This window comes from Triticum dicoccoides, chromosome 2B (assembly GCF_002162155.2).
Source record: "Triticum dicoccoides isolate Atlit2015 ecotype Zavitan chromosome 2B, WEW_v2.0, whole genome shotgun sequence".
Lineage (NCBI taxonomy): Eukaryota > Viridiplantae > Streptophyta > Magnoliopsida > Poales > Poaceae > Triticum > Triticum dicoccoides.
This window is the reverse complement of record NC_041383.1, coordinates 559,663,782-559,670,750: the sequence shown is the minus strand read 5'-3', so window position 1 is coordinate 559,670,750 and position 6,969 is coordinate 559,663,782. Positions and strand designations below refer to the sequence as shown.

The following is a 6,969-nucleotide window of genomic DNA, read 5'->3' as shown; positions in this document are numbered from 1 at the left end:
AAAATGTTATCGATTTTCGGGAGAATTGATTTTAACCCCCCCCCCCCTATTTGCTCCACTTCAATCTTTTACCCCTCTGTTCTCTTGCCTTCCTCTGAGCCCCCCACCCCCGTTCCTGTGTAATTCTCGTCGGCTGCTCAATTAGCTAATAATGAAACAAAGCTGGACTTCTTATGTACTTATTTGACTAAAATGCCCTCGTACTATTTCGGGTCCTCAACATGTGATACATCGAGGTGGGCTGGCCCGTTCGTTTTTACTTCTCGCCTCCCTCCCCACCCGCGACCTAGCGAGGCGACCAGCCGCTGCGTGCCAGCGTCCGTTGACCCTGCTGCTCTGCCGCATCTCCTCCCCCATTTGTCGCCCTCCATTGCTGCCCAAGGTAAGGCAACTTCTCCCCTTCTGTTTTCCATGGATTTAGTGTGGTTTCTCTTGTACATTTGTCTAAAATCTAGAAACCCTAGGTGCTGAGAGTGATTTACATGAGGATTTGAGTGGGAGGGATTGGATCCACAAAGGGATATGATGGATCTGAAAAGGTAACATCATATTCCCTTGTTTTAGTTTGATGCATCAACAAATCCTGTCATTCTTCATTTTGAGAATTTCTTTTTGTGGCTGGGATAACCGGACGAGGTACAGGGATGCCTTTTAAATCATATGGTACTTCTGTCCATTCTTATTTCCATTTGATGTTTATACACTAACAAACTTGTTAAACAGGTAAAAGGGAGGGATCAGCAACCACTGGACAGAAGTGGGGAGGGGGTGCTCAGAGCGAGGCGAACGAACAAAGGGGTAAAAGATCAAAGTGGGGCGAAAGGGGGGTGTAAAATCAATTCTCCCATGATTTCCCCCAGTACTGTCCATATATTTTAGAATATTAGATAGAGATTTGTTTACCAATACAGTCTACGTTCCTCTCTTCATGTATCTCTGGCTTCTATGAGTCTATGGTCTGGTGGTAGTTATTCCATTAGATGCATCTATGCTGAACATACAGGGTGAAATCACTGTTGTTAGTGATATTCTTTTTGCAAGGAGCACTTGCCTTGATTAGATGAATTTCATTTCTCTTGTCTCAGTTTTGCTCGACTAATAATAATTTGAGGGCGATTTCAGTGCGTGGATTACTAACCAGGGAATGGGGCTGCTAAGCTAGCACGTCCCAGTTAGCCATTGTCTGGATCTACTGTAGGATTATTTGAAAATGAGTGACCAATACTGATCACTCTTTTTGATCTTGTTTCCAGAGCGCTATCAAAGGTTGGATGGTTTTGACTCTCTAAAGCAGATTCGGATCGCAAGAGCGTGCCCATAATTGTTAGACTTGCTACTGATTGATAGAAAGGTTGGTCCAATAATATGTATTTACTTCATAGTACAATATGATTGATGGCATGAGGAATGAAAATCATATGCTTTTCTTCAGAAGGTTACCATTTAATGCTTATTGATGAGTTTTTTTTAAAGTCTTACACATAGTTATGTTCCTCTGCATTGCTCATAAAACTACTAAAATTTAATGGCAGGTTTTTTGAGGATGTTATTGGCAAGAAATAGTTCTCTGTGTACGAGTGATCTTATTGTTGCTTGCATGCCTGAAAAATGACCACATCCCACTTATAGGTTAGTATTATTCAGTATCCTCGCATACATAATCTGACACCTTGTTAAAGAACCAAAGGTTTGGCTAGTCACATTGCCTCACTTGATTTCACCCTTTGGGTGTTAAATAGAAAATCCAAGCTCCAGAGCTATGCTCCGAAGTTTGTTAGTTATAAGGGAATTTGTATGGAGTTACTCAAAAGTGCATTGGTCTGTAGCTAAATGATTATCTAATCTATTAATTCATGGTTAACTGATTATATACCCTTGAAGGAAATATGCCCTAGAGGCAATAATAAAGTTATTATTTATTTCCTTAATTCATGATAAATGTTTATTATTCATGCTAGAATTGTATTAACCGGAAACTTAGTACATGTGTGAATACATAGACAAAACCTATAGTCCCTAGTATGCCTCTACTTGACTAGCTCGTTAATCAAAGATGGTTATGTTTCCTAACCATAGACATGTGTTGTCATTTGATGAAGGGGATCACATCATTAGGAGAATGATGTGATGGACATGACCCATTCGTTAGCTTAGCATTATGATCGTTATAGTTTCATTGCTACTGCTTTCTTCATGACTTATACAAGTTTCTCAGACTATGAGATTATGGAACTCCCGAATACTGGAGGAACACTTTGTGTGCTACCAAACGTCACAATGTAAATGGGTGATTATAAAGGTTCTCTACAGGTGTCTCCGAAGGTGTTTCCTGGGTTGGCATAGATCGAGATTAGGATTTGTCACTCCATGTTTCGGAGAGTTATCTCTGGGCCCTCTCGGTAATACTCATCACTATAAGCCTTGCAAGCATTGTGACTAATGAGTTAGTTGCGGGATGAAGTATTACGGAACGAGTAAAGAGACTTGCGGTAACGAGATTGAACTAGGTATTGAGATACCGACGATCAAATTTCGGACAAGTAACATACTGATGACAAATGGAACAACATATGTTGTTATGCGGTTTGACCGATAAAGATCTTCGTAGAATATGTAGGAACCAATATGAGCATCCAGGTTACGCTATTGGTTATTGATCGGAGACGTGTCTCGGTCATGTCTACATAGTTCTCGAACCCGTAGGGTCCGCACGCTTAACGTTCGATGACGATTGGTATTATGAGTTTATGTGTTTTGATGTACCGAAGATTGTTCGGAGTCCCGGATGTGATCGTGGACATACGAGGAGTATCGAAATGGTCGAGACATAAAGATTGATATATTGGATGACTATATTCGGACATCAAAAGTGTTCCGGAGAAGTTTTGGATAAAACCGGAGTGCCGGGGGTTACCGGAACCCCCCGAGGAGTGTATGGGCCTTATTGGGCCTTAGTGGGAGAGAGGAGGAGGCGTCCAGGTGGAGGGCGCTCCCCCCCAAGCCCAATCCGAATTGGGTGGGCTGGGGGGGGGGCGCCCCCCCTTTCCTTCCCTCTCTCCCCCCTTCCTTCCTCTCCTACTCCAACTAGGGAAAGGGGAATCCTACTCCCACTAGGAGTAGGACTCCCCCCTTGGGCGCGCCATGAGAGGGCCGACCCTCCCCCTCCTCCACTCCTTTATATACGGGGGAGGGGGGCACCCCATAGACACACAAGTTGATTGTTTAGCCGTGTGCGGTGCCCCCCTCCACAGTTACACACCTCGGTCATATCGTCGTAGTGCTTAGGCGAAGCCCTGCGCCAGTAACTGCATCATCACCGTCACCACGCCGTCGTGCTGACAAAACTCTCCCTCGACCTCAACTGGATCTAGAGTTCACGAGACGTCACTGAGCTGAACGTGTGCAGATCACGGAGGTGCCGTACCTTTGGTGCTAGGATCGGTCGGATCGTGAAGATGTACGACTACATTAACCGTGTTGTCATAACGCTTCCGCTCTCGGTCTACAAGGGTACGTAGACAACACTCTCCCCACTCGTTGCTATGCATCACCTAGTGATAGATCTTGCGTGATCGTAGGATTTTTTTTTTGAAATTATCGCGTTCCCCAACAGTGGCATCCGAGCCAGGTCTATGCGTAGATGTTATATGCACGAGTAGAACACAAAGAGTTGTGGGCGATAATAGTCATACTGCTTACCAGCATGTCATACTTTGATTCGTCGATATTGTTGGATGAAGTGGCTTAGACCGACGTTACGCGTATGCTTACGCGAGACTCTTTCTACCGACGTGCTTTGCACATAGGTGGCTGGTGAGTGTCTGTTTCTCCAACTTTAGTTGAATTGAGTGTGGCTATGCCCAGTCCTTGTTGAAGGTTAAAAGAACACAAGTGAGTTGTGGGCGATATAAGTCATACTGCTTACCAGCATGTCATACTTTGGTTTGGCGGTGTTGTTGGATGAAGCGCCCCGGACCGACATTACGCGTACGCTTACGCGAGACTGGTTCTACCAATGCGCTTTGCACACAGGTGGCTTGCGGGTGTCAGTTTCTCCAACTTTAGTTGAACCGAGTGTGGCTAAGCCCGGTCCTTGCGAAGGTTAAAACAGCACCAACTTGACAAACTATCGTTGTGGTTTTGATGCGTAGGTAAGAACGATTCTTGCTAAAAGCCCGTAGCAGCCACGTAAAACTTGCAACAACAAAGTAGAGGATGTCTAACTTGTTTTTGCAGAGCTTGTTGTGATGTGATATGGTCAAGGCATGATGTGATATAAATTGTTGTATGAGATGATCATGTTATGTAACAAATTTATCGGCAACTAGCAGGAGCCATATGGTTGTCGCTTTATTGTATGCAATGCAATCGCCATGTAATTGTTTTACTTTATCACTAAGCGGTAGCGATAGTCGTAGTAACAATAGTTGGCAAGACAACAATGATGCTACGATGGAGATCAAGGTGTCACACCGGTGACGTTGGAGATCATGACGATGCTTCGGTGATGGAGATCATGAGCACAAGATAATGATGGCCATATCATGTCACATATTTTGATTGCATGTGATGTTTATCCTTTATGCATCTTATTTTGCTTAGAACGTCGGTAGCATTATAAGATGATCCCTTACTAAATTTCAAGATACAAGTGTTCTTCCTGAGTATGCACCGTTGCTACAGTTCGTCGTGCGGAGACACCACATGATGATCGGGTGTGATAAGCTCTACGTTCACATACAACGGGTGCAAGCCAGTTTTGCACACGCAGAATACTCGGGTTAAACTTGACGAGCCTAGCATATGCATATATGGCCTCGGAACACTGATACCGAAGGTCGAGCGTGAATCATATAGTAGATATGATCAAAATAGTGATGTTCACCATTGAAAACCACTCCATCTCTTGTGATGATCGGACATGGTTTAGTTGATTTGGATCACGTGATCACTTAGATGATTAGAGCGATGTCTATCTAAGTGGGAGTTCTTAAGTAATATGATTAATTGAACTTTAATTTATTATGAACTTAGTATCTGATAGTATTTTGCATGTCTATGTTATTGTAGATCAATGGCCCGTGCTACCATTCCTTTGAATTTTAATGTGTTCCTAGAGAAAGCTAAGTTGAAAGATGATGGCAGCAACTACACAGACTAGGTTCGTAACTTGAGGATTATCCTCATTGCTGCACAGAAGAATTACATCCTGGAAGCACCGTTGGGTGCCAGGCCTGCTGCAGATGCTACTGATGATGATAAGAACGTCTACCAGAGCAAAGCTGATAACTACTCGATAGTTCAGTGTGCCATGCTTTACGGCTTAGAATCGGGACTTCAAAGACGTTTTGAATGTCATGGAGCATATGAGATGTTCCAGGAGTTGAAGTTAATATTTCAAGCAAATGCCCGAGTTGAGAGATATGAAGTCTCCAACAAGTTCTATAGCTGCAAAATGGAGGAGAATAGTTCTATCAGTGAACACATACTCAAAATGTGTGGGTATCATAATCACTTGACTCAACTGGGAGTTGATCTTCCAGTTGATTGTGTCATTGACAGAGTTCTTCAATCACTGCCACCAAGCTATAAAGTCTTCATGATGAACTATAATATGCAAGGGATGAACAAGACTATTCCCGGGCTCTTCGCGATGCTAAAGGCCGCAGAGGTAGAAATCAAAAAGGATCATCAAGTGTTGATGGTCAATAAGACCACTAGTTTCAAGAAAAAGGGCAAAGGGAAGAAAGGGAACTTCAAGAAGAACGGCAAAATGGTTGCTGCTCAAGAGAAGAAACCCAAGCCTGGACCTAAGCCTGAAAGTGAGTGCTTCTACTGCAAAGGGACTGGTCACTGGAAGCGGAACTGCCCCAAGTATTTGGCAGATAAGAAGGATGGCAAAGTGAAAGGTATATTTGATATACATGTTATTGATGTGTAATTAACTAATACTCGCAGTAGCACCTGAGTATTCGATACTGGTTCTGTTGCTCATATTTGCAACTCGAAACAAGGGCTATGGATTAAGCGAAGATTGGCTAAGGACGAGGTGACGATGCGCGTGGGAAATGGTTCTAAAGTCGATGTGATCGCGGTCGGCACGCTACCTCTATATCTACCATCGGGATTAGTTTTAGACCTGAATAATTGTTATTTGGTGCCAGCGTTGAGCATGAACACTATATCTGGATCTTGTTTAATGCGAGACGATTATTCATTTAAATCACAGAATAATGGTTGTTCTATTTACATGAGTAATATCTTTTATGGTCATGCACCCCTGCTGAGTGGTCTACTTTTGTTGAATCTCGATAGTAGTGATACACATATTCATAGTGTTGAAGCCAAAAGGTTGAAGATTAATAATGATAGTGCAACTTATTTGTGGCACTGCTGTTTGGGTCATATCGGTATAAAGCGCATGAAGAAACATTTACCACGAATGGAACCATTTCCCACAAATCTGAACAATGGCAAGATGACTATAATTCCGTTCTTCGTAACAATGGAACGAGCTACTAAGTTGTTGAAAATAATACATACCGATGTATGCGGTCCAATGAGTATTGATGCTCGTGGTGGGTATCATTATTTTCTTACCTTCATAGATGATTTAAGCAGATATGGTTATATCTACTTAATGAAGCATAAGTATGAAACAAAATTAAAAAAGTTCAAAGAATTTCAGAGTGAAGTGGAAAATCATCGTAACAAGAAAATAAAGTTTCTACATCTGATCGTGGAGGAGAATATTTGAGTTACGAGTTTGGTCTTCATTTGAAACAACATGGGATAGTTTCATAATTAATGCCACCTAGAACACCACAGCGAAATGGTGTGTCCGAACGTCGTAACCGTACTTTATTAGATATGGTGTGATCTATGATGTCTCTTACTAATTTACCGCTATCATTTTGGGGTTATGCTTTAGAGACGGTTGCATTCACTTTAAATAGGGCACCATCAAAA

General features: G+C 42.6%; 1 long non-coding RNA gene across 2 annotated transcripts; it reads left to right on the top strand.

Moving 5' to 3' along the window:
• Positions 1-270: 270 nt before the first annotated feature.
• Positions 271-1,872, top strand: LOC119368008. Of its 2 annotated transcripts, XR_005176494.1 has the most exons (5): positions 271-382; positions 465-539; positions 724-798; positions 1,254-1,351; positions 1,533-1,872. It is a non-coding gene; the product is annotated as an uncharacterized LOC119368008 (long non-coding RNA). The 2 variants fall into 2 exon arrangements; XR_005176493.1 differs by having other exon boundaries at positions 724-1,351.
• The last annotated feature ends 5,097 nt before the right edge of the window (positions 1,873-6,969 follow it).